Genomic DNA, 15,260 nt, shown 5'->3' on the forward strand with positions numbered 1-15,260 from the left:
TTTTTTATTTTGTTTGAGATAGAGTTTCCCTGTAGCCCCAGCTGGCCTGGAACTCACTATGTAGACCAGCCTGGTCTCAATCTACAATCTACCTCAATCCACAGATCTACCTGTCTCTGCCTCTCGAGTGCTGGGATTAAAGACATGTGCCACCACACCTGGCTTCCCAAATATTTCCAATCAGCAGTTATTCACTCTATGGAGCAGAACACACAGGATCAGAGGGGCTGATTATATACAAGTTTGAATTACCACAAAAAGGATAAAAGAAGTAGACAGGAGTCTCCTAAAAGAATGTTTAGTGTTATTTTGGTTTGGTTTGGTTTTGTGTTTTAGACAGGGTTTCACTGTGCAGCCCTGGCTTACCTGGGACTCACTATATAGAGCAGGCTGACTTTAAACTAACAGAGCTCCACTACCTCTGCTTCCCAAGTGCTAGGGATGGTTAGTCTTAATTGTCAATTGGACACAACCTGGAATCACCAGGGAAGAGAGTCTCAATGGGCGATTGTCCAGATAAGCTGGCTATGGGGGATTGTCTTAATAAGTTAATTGATGTGGGAAGAGCCCACTATGAGCAACACCATTCCCTAGGCAGGAAGTTCTAAACTGTATAAAAGTGGAGGAATCAATTGAGCTGAGCACAAGCAAGCAAGAACATACGTATTTATTTCTCTCTGCTCTTGATTGCGGATGTGGTGTGACCAGTTGATTCAAGTTCCTGCGTTGACTTCACCCCAATGATGGACTGTAACCTAAAATTGTAAGCTGAAAAAAAAAAAAAAAAAAAACCCTTTCTCTCCTAAGTTTCTTTTTGTCAGGATATTTTATCACAGCAACAGAAATGAAGCTAGGATAGAAGGGGACAGCTATTTGTCACATACCCACTGTACATCAGGCACTTAAAGAACACTCACCCTCTGCCCTGTTATCACAGTTGAGGACAGGGGCCTAAGAGCACTGAGGTGATTGATGTGACATGTCAGAGGCCAGGCAGGCCAGCCAGTGTCAAGGAGAAACTTGACCCACACCTGCTGGCCCTGCAACCAAGATATCCAAGAATTGAAAGGCTCATTGTATCTTCTCCATTGGAGTCAGAGGCCTACATCCCTGAGCCTCAGTTTCCTTTGCTGTGCATCAAGTTTAGATCGAAAGGTCTTTGAGGTTTGTTTTTATTCAGTTCTCACCAAGAATAGAATGACAGGTATCCCTGGGGAGGGACAAGGTTCTAGAATACCTGAGGCCAGAGCCACAAGGGATGTCCTAAGCCCAAATAGCAATAAAATTTCTTGAGGCCAGATCAGGAGGGACACCTCCAGGACTTTGGGGGGGGGGCAGAGAGAAGCAACATCCCCCTCTCTACATATCCTTCTCTCCCTTCAGAGCAAGATGACATCATCCCTGCCCAGACAGAAAGAGAATTCAAGTTCCCACACCCTCAGTCCCAGCATCTCAGAACCCACTGTGTTAACAGCAGCCTCAATCTTTCAGTGTGTGCACATTGCCCAGAGATGACAATTATAAACTCTGTGGGGACATTGACTGTATTCTCTTTGTCTCTCTCACCAGCCCTACACCAAGTATTCCACTCACTGCTCCCACTCTGGGGAAAAGGTGACCCCTGCTTACCTCTGCCTGCCTAATTCCTATTTCCCTACCACCACCAAGATGAGGGGCTTCTTCAGAGCTTGGGCAGCACTGGCCAGTTGAGGGGTTTAAAGGATTCCATGTCAATTCTGCCTCTCCTGTCTCCTCAACACATGGATAGCGGAGTGTGTCAGGAAAGTGGAACCCCTCCTACTCTCAGAAGAATGAGCCACCCTCCCTCTCTTCCACCCACACCATAGTCTCCTGATGAACATCACACAGTCCCTGGTTCTTGGGATCATATGCAGTCCCAGCTTTCCAGCAGAAGATTCCAGAAACTCTGAAAGACAGCCCCAATCCCTGGAGCCTTCTCTCCCTCCATCCTTCAGCTTTGACTTCCATACCTTTCTCACCTCATTGCTCCATCTTGGCCCCATCAGTGTTCAAAGACTACTGGGCTGATACCATCTTTGCCTCCATCAGCAACATTGCCTGGTGAGAACCTCATGACATGACCCCTGACTTCCTGCTGCAAGCTGCCAGTGATGCCAATCAGCAGCAGCTCTAGGACACTCTTTTTGTGGTGGTCAATGTAGTTTCTTTCATGATTTTCTTGTTGTTGTTGCTTGTTTGCTTGTTTTTGAGTCAGGGTTTCATATATTTCAGGATGGCTTCAAGCTTCCTACACAGTCAGAGATGATCTTGTACTTTTAATCCTCCTGTCTCCACTTCCTGAGTGGTGGGATTCCAGGTGTATGCTACCATGCACGGTTTATGCAGTTCAGGTGGTCAAACCCAAGCCTTCAGGTATGCTAGGTAAACACTCTGGCAACTGAGCTATACCCCAGGTTCCTTCAGTGCTGTTTCTATGGTCACTCATTTAGGACTCTAGCCATTCTGGATTTTGAACAGGAGCTTCTTTGAGAGTTGAGGGAGGAACAGGCCCTGACCTTCCTGGTGGCTCTTCAATGGCTTCTCCTGGTAGCCTGGCTCTGCCTGTCATATGGTCTTACCTAATTGCTTTCAAAGCCTTGATGGGGGAAAGGTGTCTAAGGATAGCCACAGTGGCATGGAGGGCAGCTCAGAGGAAGACAGTGACACCCCTATACCCAAGTCCTTTGGGGAACGGCTCCAGCAATGGTGAATAGCTATCTGGAAGGCAGCCAAGGCTGGAGAGTAAGGTGATTGGCTGAAGACTTGAGCACACACAGGACTTGTAGGGCCCCCAGGAGCTACTTCTCTTGGACCTCCCCACATCTGTACTCCTGTGACTAGAGGGACTGGGAGACACTTAGGAGAATCAAACAAACCAGTATTGGCACTTAGACAAAAAGCTACATCCCCCAGGAAGCACCCTCTCCTCCGGCTGTGCCACTGGGCAGGCCTTGCCACCCTCCACATCTGCTCCCTTCGGTCCCACTGCTCCCACTGAGTGAGGAAAGGCTGGTCCATGTTTTTCCTTGCCCTTCCCTTTTTTATCCAGCACCCAGGACAAGATTAAAACATAATAGTCTCAGTGAATGTGGAATGAATAAATGAACGAATGAATGAGGGATAGCCAGATGATGGTTGGTTAGCAACTGGGTAAAAAGGGCATTTGAAACATCTAAATGCTGCACAGCACTCCAGCAAGGTAGCTGTAGGCACACAATTATCTCTGAAGCTGCAATCACAGAAAAACTGACTTTGCCAGGACATGGGGAAGCATCATGTTGATACACAGAGGCCCCAGACAGCTCCCGCCCTCCCCCAGGTCTGTGGCAGCTGCAGGCGGGGGGGGGGGGGGGGGGGGGGCTATGGGATGCTACCCTCCTCTAACTGCCCTCAGGGAGCCTTTGGATGTTTCTCTTTCTACCCCTGCCCAACAGTGTCCCGTCTTTCCCAGTCTGTCTGATCCCACACGTGGGTAGAACCTCAAACTCAGCAGCCCCCTAGAAACCACACAGAGGAAGTCAATGAGCTGGAGGGCTTCTGAGGAGATGCTGACTTTCTTTCCAATTTCCAAGAGCCATCCCATAGCCAGAGAGAGAGAGAGAGAGAGAGAGAGAGAGAGAGAGAGAGAGAGAGAGAGAAACAGAAAGCAGAGACAGAGAGTGAGACAGAAAGATAGAGACAGAAAGACACAGAGAGAGATAGAGATAGAGAGACAGATATAGATACAGATGGACAGAGGCAGAGAGAAATAGAAAGACAGAAGGAAAGACAGAAAGGGACAGAGAGCAAGAGACAGACAGCAGACAGAAAGCCAGAAACTGAGACAGATAGAAAGGGAGAGGGGGGAGAGAGGGGGTCCTTTTCTAAAAAAGCCTGCTGGCCCCTTTTTCTCTCTCCCTATTGCTTCTCCAGACTGCTTCCCCTCCTCACCTTTCCTCCTCCCCTCCTCCCCTCCTCCTTTCCTCCAGGACTCCAGGACCAGGTTCCCAGGGCTTCCCAGTCCCCAGCCCCCTTCAAGCCAGCCATGCCCTTTCTCTCCTCCCTCCCTTGCATCCCCAAGCCAGGATTGCACATCTGGTTCCAGTTGTGGTTGGTCCATTCAGGGGCAGGCCTCGAGGTTTCTCATAAAACTGAATAATAACCAGTGTTGGAGCCCCATGGAACTGGGGGAAGGGAGAACAGGAGGCTAAGTGTGGGGGATGGGAGAGAGGGTGACAGCAGAGGTAAGGAGACCCAGACCCAAGAAAGGAGCATGCAGTGCCTGGCACCTAGCAGGGTCCACGAGATGACTGTTAGCTAAAGACAGAGGCTGTAGAAACAGATGGCAGGAAAGCTGGGAGCTAGGAGAAGGGGACAAAGAGGTGGTCACAGGCAACCAGAGGAGGAAAAAGATGGATCTGGGGGTAGAGCAACAGTGAGCCATTGAGAAGGGTAGGGAGAAATGAATAGCCTGTGTCAGGCCAGGTGCTGAGACAGGCACTTCCATTGAAAGAAGAAGGGACAACAGGACAAAACAGGGGACAAAGGACACAAGAAGCAAAGAAAGGGCTAAAGGCAGGAGACAGATGGATCAAGGCCCAGGAGTGTTGAGTCCAGTGTCCTAGCCTCACAGCCCCAGCTCCAGCCAGGGCTCTCAGGGGCTGGAGACAGATAGGATAGGCCATCCCAGAGCTGCCTTCATTGTTCCCTCACTGCCTTCAGCATCTAGTGACTGTCTACAGGGAGCCTTTCTCCCTTCCCTAAGTGAGTTTCTATGAAACCGCAGGGAAACCTGGGAAGTGGCTAGAATCATGCCTGACCTTAGACCTAAGCTTAGAGCCCTTTCTGTAAGATCAGCCCCCAGTTAAGCACAGCCCTGTCACCATAGGGCATAACTAGGAATTTAGGTCCTAGCACTGCTTCCAGAGTATGGTCTGTGACAGCCATACTCACAGAGTCAGACCAAAGCACCCCTACAGGAAGGTACCTCCCAGATCTTCCCATGTTGGGGAAGTGACCCCATCTAGTACCAGGGTCCCTCTTTCTCCTCACTCTGACTGAGAGGGAAGGGAGCCATAAGCAGGTCTCAGAGGAATGGCTCCCTTGGGTACAGCTCTTCTTCCCTCTAAGGAGTGCGGGGAGCAGGGGCTGCTCTGGGCTCTGAATCAGGGCACAGCTGGCTTCAAGCCAGGCCCAGGGTCACCCTTGGCATTGGTCACTGTCTGTGCATTTGAGCTGCACTCCTCCCCGTGCAATGCGGGGTAAGTCTGGGCTGTTCCTTTAGAAGCTTTCATCAGTGTCACTCCCTCAAAGTCCCCTTACCAGTGCCCCTTCCAGAGGTGACCTCTGAAGCTACATTCATACCACTGTTCCTAAGAGCCCCTCTTTTCTTCCATTCCAGATGCTGTGTTCTCACCTAATTGTCATCCCTGGAGCTGAATACCCATTTACATCTTATTTACATACAGGTAGGAATCACCTACAGGATTAGGTACACTCCTCAGGGAGAAAGAAGCCTAAACTGGGCCTTCCACATCCCAGCCACCCTAGTCTCAGGTAGATAAGCACTGGGAAGCAGGCTACCACAGCTCTTTCAGAATACACACAGCCCCCACCCACCTCCCTGCAAGCCTGCCTCAATGTCTAGCCTAGAGAGATGCTTGGATCTAGCAGCCTCTTGACAAAGTCAACTCTTGTCCCTCTTAGCTCTAGCCTCCTCATCCAGCAGCTCTGATGGCCTTCAAGGCCCCTGGAGGCTCCAGGGAGCACATTTCTAGGCACTAATGTGCTTGGCAGAGGTCACTACACATAAACCCCTGGCCTCCCTTGAGAAACTCAGCTTTAAAGCTGGGAGGACCCTGGGGCCTTGCTATCTCCAGGGCAGGATTCCTTCCCTCTCCTTCCACCCTTTTCTCTCTAGTAGTCCCCTGACCTCAACCTGGGTCCCTCTGAAGAACCCTAGACCCCTCCCTCACACAAGCCTATCTCCGCCCGACTCCAGCCCTACAGTCTAAGGAACCCAGGCAGTATGGGATAGGGATTCCGAGCCCAGGAAAAGTATTGGCAGGACCCAGGGTGACATTCCTGGAAGATAGAAAGCCCAGTGGATTCCTAGCCAGCAAGAAAAGGGGTGTTGATTAATAGATCAATGTCAGCTTCCTGACTTGCCAAAGGGCTCTGTCCTCTGCCCTGGCTTGTTCCACATACTTATCAGTAACAAGACTGAGAAGTAGGAGAGAGGCTTAATGGGCGCAAGAAGTGGGGGAAGGCAAAAGAAAGAAGACGCCAAACGGAATCAAAACACAAAATTGACTTTATAAATGAGCAAGAATTTGTAAGGGAATATTTCTCTTGGGCTAATATCCTCAACTATGATTCAAAATTAATAACAAACGTGAATTAATAATAATTCGTTCAGGGAAAGTTCAAATATTTCATGAAAAGAGAAGTTCAGTTTAGCTAACAGTAGGATTTGGCTGTCACCAAAAGATACGGGTACTTTCTTTTTTTTAGAGAGTCTCCCTGTAGCCCCAGCTGGCCTGGAACTCTCTATGTAGACCAGGCTAGCCTCAATCTCAGAGATCCACCTGCCTCTGCCTTTTGGGTACTGGGATTAAAGGTATGTGCCACCACAACTGGCTGACTCAAGTACTTTTGATTGAATTAATAGAAGTATGAAGTCTAGACCAAAGGAGATGAAGGTTCCTTACTACTCTGTGCTGACCAGACACCAGCAGCAATGTTAAATTCTCTTTAGTGCCCCCACCAAAGCATATCCAGAAGACATCAGTGATTAACAAATATTGGATAACCAAAAGCACAAGGAGTTTTACTTTAGATGATAAGGAAAAGATGAAGAAACATGATCAAATACTTAAAGATGGCCTTGGGAAAAGGGGGGGAACCCCATCCCCCACTTCCTCTTCTCTCTGCCTAGTGTCTGTGAACTCCTAGAGCCTAGGGCCACTTTCAGTCCCTGCTAACTGCCCAAGAGGCAGAAACAGCCAGGAGCAGCTGCTACAGAGGTGACAGCCTTGTAACAAAACCAGGCCTACAAGCAGTGGCCACTGGAGAGTGTGCTGGCCACGCCACGAGCTGACCTTTAGCCAGGCTGGCCACTGAGCAGAGGGGAGGTGGTCCAGCTGGTGGCTGACCACTTGGCTAGCACATATTGTCCCAAGCAGGGCATCATATTAGCCAACTGGCCTCTCACTCCCAGGGCTGCCCTTCTCAGTAGCCCTATGGCAACTGGTCCCAACTGGATGGCCTTGTCCAAAGTCCGGGGCTGCCCACTGGCCCAGGCTCAAGCCTTTGGTGGCTCTCCCCCTCCTCTCATCCTTCTGCTAGTCCCCTCCCCATTCCTCTCTGGTCACCTGCAGAGCCATTCCCTGCTTCACTCTCATGTATATTCTGCTTCTCCTAGAGCCATCCCTCATATCCTGACAAGAATTTTCCTTAGGCCCATGTTCCTTGACCAGTGCCCCCATTGCCACAGATTTTAACCAGATCATATGTTTAGGGATAGAGACAGCTGGAGACTGAGGAATTCAGTTCTACCCTAGAAGAAACAATAATCACTTTGCTCTGCCTTGAACTAGGATGCCAGCCCTCCTGACACAGGAGAATCAGAGAAACCTGGTCCCAGCCTGGCACTGGAGGGCAGAGACCAGGCTTGGGGATTTCAGGGGCAGCTTCAAAAGCTTGGCCACCCTACTTAGTGGCTGTGTGACCCCAGGCAGTTTACTCAACTGCTCTAAGCATTGAGTGCAGGGTCTGACCTGGAGCAGCCCTATATACCTGTTAGCTCCCCCGACATCCTCCCCTTTCACAGACACTATCACTGCCCTCACCCCAGAAAACATGTGCCTCCCCTTTCACAGACACTATCACTGCCCTCACCCCAGAAAACATGTGTTCTCTCTCTCTCTCTCTCTCTCTCTCTCTCTCTCTCTCTCTCTCTCTCTTCCTCTCCCCCCTTCCCATTGGTCCTGTTTCATAAGTGCTTTCTGAGTATCAGACTTCACGGTTACTCATTCATTCTAAGTCTTTCAACAGCACTATGGGCCCTGAGTGTGATATTAACCAGCCATCTAGGACTTGGGAGTCATCCTGGGCTACACAGAGAGAATTGGCAACACTATCAAGCAGCAGGGGCCTCAGAGCCTGGCTAGTCACATCCTGTCCAGTACAGGGTCCTCCTTGACCCAGCAGGAGCTCAGGCAGCCTCTGCTTGTCCACAACCTCTGAGCTCACATTCTCCACCCAACATGGCTCTCATGGGTACAGACCTGCTTCCTGGGGTCCCTGCGCTGCTCTAAAAAACAAATTACTGCAAAGCTTCACCAGAATTCACATCTATGTTCACACATATGCACACACACACACACACACATACACACACACACGCACGCACGCACTCACACATACACTGTCTCCAATGAAAGCAGTTCCACAGGTTGGCCATCCCCACTGAGTTTTCTCAGTTTCTGGATCTTTCTATACTCCAGAGCTCAGAAGTCCCTCTGGTTTGAACCTGTTCCAGTTGGCTCTCTTTCATTCATTCATTCACCCATTCATTCATCGTGGGCTTTGTGAAGGGTCAGGCCACCAAGAAAAGCTACACAAAGTCACTCCCCTCAAGGTACACTTGGTCTAGAGGCAAGAGACACTGATGAGACAGACAGACACAGACAGACAGACACACAGACACACACACACACACACACACACACACACACAGCCTGAGTGGCAGGAAGAGAAGAGCAGCCTACGGCCAGGGGTCCCTAACATCAAGGGACCCATTAGACTTTGGTATTAATGCACATTCACCATGGCCAGGAACTCTTTTGGGCCAGTTCACATTTTAGTCTCTCTCTTCTTACCATACTGTGGGTGTGGACACTGTCCTAAGCTCCCCTTACACAGCTGAGGAACTCACTGAGAGCTGGAGCCACTTGCCCAAAGCCAGTAACCAGGAGACACTAAACAGACAATGGTAGTAGGATTTGATCTCCAAGAATGAACTCTCAAATTGGCATCATGTTATCTCTAAGAGTGTCACAGGGGAGATTAAGACCCAGTTCCCATACTAATGTCCCTTATTCAGAGGCATGCATGAACACAAATGTGCACACACACACACACACCCCACAGGAAATAGTGGGCCTGGCAATGCCCAAACTCTAGACTCTCAACTTGTTCTTCCACTTAGGTGATTTGAAGTCATCTTCAGACACTTGACTTTTACTTTAGTGGGCTTCAAGGTAGCTGGTGGGTGAATGAGATAGTCGCCACCTGCTCTCAGCAGGTGGTACAGATCCTGATGTCACTGATAGACCAGAGATATGGCAATAGGGTCCCCAAACCCTAGCAAACAATCACCAGCTTTACCCCCATGGTCATCCAATTAGAGTTCAGACCAGCCGTACCTCCATCAGTGGAAATCAAAGTCAAAGGGAGAATGAGTAGGGAATCCCAGTGTAGCCCAGGAAGGGACTCCCTAGGTCCAAGCCCCCAGCTCAGGTCTCTGCACCCCACCAGTCCAGAGATGAGGAAGAGGCACTGGCCCTACCTGTGATGGAAGTGGTAATCTTGAATCCTTGAGGGACAGTGCAGCTCACAGCCCCGGGGTGGATAAAGGATGCTGGGGCCTGAGGACCAGCTGGACAGGAGGGGCAAAGTGAGTGAGGGACAGCAGCTAGAGCCCTCCCTCTGGGTGCTTGTCCCCAGGGACCCCATGGTTGGCTGCAACTTGGAAAATTGTGTTCAGGTTGTGAGTCTTGGCTGCAGCAGTCTCCTCTGGCACATCTCCAGCTGCCTGTTTAATAATGTACAGCCAAAAAGTTCAGTGGTTGTTTTTGTTGTTATTAGTCTTTTGTTGGCTTTTTTTCCCTCCATCTTCTTCCAGGTAGTTAGTGGTGGTGAAAAACAAGTTTCCCAGGAACAGCTGGCCTTCAGGGCCATGGCAGATCTCACCTGCCTCTGCCCTCCCCTGCCCTAGTCCACTGTGCTCAGGCGCCAAAGTGCCTGCTCCACCTCCACAGTGCTAGTGACATCCTAGCCTGCTCCCAGAAGAAGGAACGTGGGAAGTGTTGGCAAGGCTGAGCCAGGGCAGAGGAGCCCAGCTCTGAGGGGGGCCCAATGCTTCTGAGGAATTCCAGAGCTGTCTGGCCAGCGTTGGGAGGAGAAAGTGGAGCTGGCACCATGTATGAAGAGCCAAATGGCCAAGCTCTTATAGCCTGGCCTAGGTGAAGATACTGCAGCCTCCTCCTTGGGTCCCTCTACTGCACTCAGCTCTGTTTCCATTTCAGCGGGATCCAGGGCTCAGAAGCACCAGCACACAGGAGGGCAGTTAGAGCCAGCAGAAGTTCTATGGGAATATATGTCCTAGGAAATAAAGTTCTGGGCTGCAGCCTCTGGTCTGGGAGAAACACTGTTAGGTTCTCCTCACTTCTCCAGCCTAGCAAGGCGCTGCCACCCTATAACATGAGCAAAGTGGTACAGCATGGTACAAGAACAAAGGCCAGGTTCTTGTGGCTCTGCTGTGGTACCTGGTGATCCTTAGCTAACCTCATATCCTCTCTGGACCTTCAGTACCTTGCTATAAACTGAGGTTCTCCTACCCTCCCTAGGAATTCCAGTCTAGAAGGGCTTGTCAGGGCCAGTTGTAGGGTAGCCAGGGCCCCAAAACCATGATGGTGATGGAAATGATGATAGTGATGGAGATGGTAGTAGTGATAGTGGTAATGGTGATGGTAGTGATGGAGATAGGGGTGGGTAGTGGTGATGGAGGTGATGGTGGTGATAGAGGTAGTGATGGTAGTGACGAAGATGGTGGTGGTGATAGAGACAGACAGTGAAGAAGATGATATTAGTGATGGAGGTGGTTGTGCTGATGGAGGTAGTGATGAAGGGTGGTAGTTGCAGAGATGATGGTGGTGATCAAGGTGGTGATAGTGATAGAGGTGGTATTGGTAGTGATGGAGGTGATGGTAGTTGATGGAGGTGATGATGGTTGATGGAGGTGGTAGTGGTTGGTACACCATGGTGGTTTGAATGAGAATATCCCTCATAAAGCTCCAAGTATTTGAATACTTAGTCCCAGTTGGTGGTACCGTTTTCAGAGGTTTAGGTGTGATCTTGCTGGGGGAAGCATGTTACTGAGGGTAGGCTTTAAGAGTTCATAGTTTTGTCCCACTTCCAGTTTGGCTCTGTTTCCTGCAAGTAGTTGTAAATATGAGCACTCAGCTTTCTGCCATGCCTCCCTTCCATGAGAGAATCTTATCCCTCTGGAACAATAAGCCAAATAAACTCTTCCTTCTATAAGTGGGCTTGGTCATAGTGTTTTGTAACAGCAACAGAAAATAACTAATACAGATGGAGATAGTGATGATGCTGTGACATCATCCTGGAGCTCTACATGTATACCAGGCATTGTATTTTCTAGACATCTCCCAATAACTCCAGCAAGCAAGAACTGTGAGCATCACCATGATATAAATGAGGAAACTGAGCCTGGACAGGTACATTCACTCACCAATGTCACAAGCTGGTGAGTGACAAAGACAGGCCTTAGAACAGGCTGGCAACAGGGCTAGTTTGTTTTATTTGTGGGTTTTTTTTTTTTGCAACTGGGACTCATGTAGCCCACATTAGCCCTTAACTCACTATGTGGCTGAGGATGACTTTGAACTCCCAATCCCTTGCCTCTATCTTCCAAGTTCTAGGATTACAGGCATGTGCCTATGACATCAGGACTTTTAATAATGCTGTCCCAGACACTCCAGTCAAGACTAAGGCCAGTCCCCAGTATCAAAAGTACCAGCAGCACCTTTGTGCTTGCTTCCCCTCTCTGAACCCTGCCTCCCAGCCTCTCATCCCCAGGCCCCTCGGCACTCCCAAGTGAGGTACACACAACCACAGACACATACCATACACACACACACACACACACACACACACACACACTCACTCACTCACTGGGCATGCATACAAGCACAAGTGCCCACATGCTACACACAGCCATGCATTTAAACTCACACACATGCATACCTGCACACACCAGTGTGGTAGTACGTGCATATATACATGTGCATATTCACACATAAAAGCCCCAAAGAGTCACACCAGCAGACATGCCCCCACAGGCACATATGCACACAGACACATACATAAGATCCACAGACACACACACAGACTAGGCCCACACTCCACATCCGCGCGCAGGCGCGCGCGCACACACACACTCATACACACTGGCACATAAGCACGCCTGGGAGCTTCAACCACGGCTGCTGGCCACATGGGCTGTCTGGGCAGGCAGAGCTGGACAGGTGTCCAACATGCCCCTGGGGGTTATTCCTAGGGGAGAAGGCTGCTGGCTAATAATACCACAGTGCATTCCTGGCTGAGATAAGAAGCCCCAAGCATCCCCGGCACGTTCTGGCCTTAGTGTTTCACCCCTGTGGATTCCACCCACCCGCAGTGCTGTCCTGGGGGAGGACAGAAGCCGGCGCCGGAACACAGACACCTTGGCAGGGGCCTGCCACATTCCCTGTTGGCTCAGGGCCCCTAGGGCCGCCCAAGTTCGGTTCCCCTCAGAGACACACACAGAAAGGGGGAAATAAGGCATTAGTGATGAGGAAAGGGGTGTGGGAAGCCATCCTCCCCCACCTACTCCACCAAGCCCCACATACTGGCACACTACGCCATCTCTGGCACCTGGATAGAGCATGGACTCCAGGAGACTGTAGGAGCCACTCCTGCATAGAATGGCAACATTTTTGTCACAGCCTCCTTGACATAACCTAACGTAGTCATTGTTAACATGGCCATTTCTCAGGTGACAGCTCTGAGGTTCACTGAGTCAGCAGGGCCAGGAAAGAAGAGACTCAGAGTTTGAAACTGCACCTTCCAACTCCTAAGCCAGGGCTGTTCTGTGACCTCAAACTTCCTTCCCTCCTGGTTACTCTTGGTGCCATGGGCAGGTAAGGAACAGCATCCTCTCTGGGAAAAAAACCTGTTCATCATAAGCCCAGGAATGGGGACTCAGCCACACATGTACTTGAGGAAAATTGCTGATCAAGTGTCAGTCATTGGGAGTTTGTTTTGCAGCCTTTGAAGCCACCTCAGGTGAAAGGGTGTCCCTGGACCAGGGGACAGGAAGCCTGCCCCTGTCTAGAGGAAACTTGGGACCTATGGAGACAGGGCCCTCCACTCATGGGAACAAGAGGGAGAGGCCCAGACAAAGGCCTGGAACCTGAGGAATGACACCCAGGAGCCATGCACAACAGTGTCCCAAGGGACACAAATGAAGTGGGGTGACAGGAGCACATAATGGTCAGAGAAATGACAAGTACCTAAGGATGGGGAAGGGAGCAGTGAGACTTTAAGGAAGAGAGACGCAGGGAAAACAATGGATTCCGGGTTCGGGGGGAGGGGGGGGACGGGGGGGTGCAGGTGCTGGAAAGTTCTATGGGTCTTTGCAGCCCCGGCCAGCAGCTTCATGTCTTCTTTCTCCTTCTATTCTCAGGCAGGCTGTAGTTCTAAAGTCTGTGTACCTACACATGAACATATACAGACACACATATATACACACACCTAAGCATCAAGTGTCACTCCAGGCAAATGAGTTGGTGAGATCTAGGGATGTTCTGCCATTTCTCAGATAAGAACACCATGCCAAGAGAAGAGGAGCAGCTTCCCCAAAGGTGCCCAGGATCCTGGGGGACCTCAGGATCCTCATGAGGACCTGAGTTTGCTCAAGGCCCCAGTTTTCCCAAAAGAAACCATTCTAGCCAGTAGAACCAAGGAGTGATGCGTCCTAAACAAAGGTAGGACAGGGAGGAAGCAGGACTGGAGACACTCTAGGGGTGACTTTCCCAGCTGAGGTATGGAGGGTCAGAGCTGCCTCCCAAGCATGAGAATAGTAGCCTGCTGCAGAGGCAGGGCTGACAGTGAACTCACAGGGGCAGGCCAGTGGGCCAAAGTAGGAGCACAGCTGGAGAGGAAATGTTCCCCCACACCATCCCTCTTGGCCAGCAGCCCCACACCCTTCAAGGCAGCTAGCTCTGCTCCCAGAGCTGACTGACCCATGGCCAGCCCCTGCACTGCCTGCTGGCCCTGCTCTGAGCAAGCAGCAGCCTTACATGGACATCTCAGGGACCAATGCTCATCGGATGAGCATCCAATGAAGCAGGCATTTCCCCTCTCTGCAGACTCACCCCAAGGTGCTTTTCTTCTCCCACTCCTAGAGCTCACAACAAGCACAGCCAAGACTGAGAGGTGGGGGCAGGGGGAGCTGGGGACAGAGAGGGCCAGATACAGGGGTTGGAGGGCCAGATACAGGTTCCTGATTTAAAAGGAGTCTAGAAGGAAAGAGGCAGGAGGAGAGGGAGAGAAACAAAGAACTAGAGACCCATGGGAGAAAGTGATCACATCTCATCACTTGATTGACAGGTAGCTAGAGGTGATAACACAGGTCAGCACATGTTATCACAGTAAACGGAGGCTCCAATCAGCATCCTTTCCAAGTCCTTCTGCCTGATCCAGAGGAACCAACCGAAACAAGATGCTTTTGAGATTTAATCAGGGAAAATTGAACACAGACGAGGTAGTAGCTGATCTCAAGAAAGTATTATTAATGATGTTAACTGGGCTAATGGTATTACGGCGATGTTAAAATAAAAGGTCCTTATCTGTTAACGATACACACTGAAGTATTAAAATACGATGATATTGTGTCTGGGGCTTGCTTTAAAAACAATCCAGCACAAAAATAAACAAATAGATGTGGAATAGAGAGTGGTAGAAAGAGAAGATATAAAAATGGCACAAAATCAATGGTTGCTGAAGCAGGATGGGAGGCCATTGTAAGATTCTTGCTATTTCTCTATGAGGCTTAAGGCTCTCTCTTAAAAAAAAAATTGAGGGCTGGGCATGTAGCTCAGTTGGTAGAGTGTTTGCCTAGCCTGCAGGAAGTCCTGAGTTCGATCCCCAGCACTGCATAAACTGACTATAGTGGCACATACCTGTAATCCCAGCACTATGGATATAGAGGCAGGAGGATCAGGAATTCAAGGTCATCCTTGGTTACATAACCAGTTCAGGGCCAGCCTGAGCTACATAAGAGCCTGTTTTAAAAACAACAACCACAAAAAAAGAATTCACACATACGAGAGAGAGAGAGAGAGAGAGAGAGAGAGAGAGAGAGAGAGACCTTTTCCATAAAAAAATAAGAAAGACACTAAACAGCAATATGA

At 49.9% G+C, this 15,260-nt stretch overlaps 1 protein-coding gene across 4 annotated transcripts in view; it reads right to left on the bottom strand.

Annotated features, from left to right (window-relative positions):
* Positions 1-15,260, bottom strand: part of Tns1 (tensin 1) — a 209,401-nt gene that overhangs the window by 143,099 nt on the left and 51,042 nt on the right. The window lies entirely within an intron of this gene.

Source organism: Nannospalax galili, unplaced genomic scaffold, assembly GCF_000622305.1.
Source record: "Nannospalax galili isolate Female #2095 unplaced genomic scaffold, S.galili_v1.0 scaffold127, whole genome shotgun sequence".
In the NCBI taxonomy this organism is placed as follows: Eukaryota; Metazoa; Chordata; class Mammalia; order Rodentia; family Spalacidae; genus Nannospalax; species Nannospalax galili.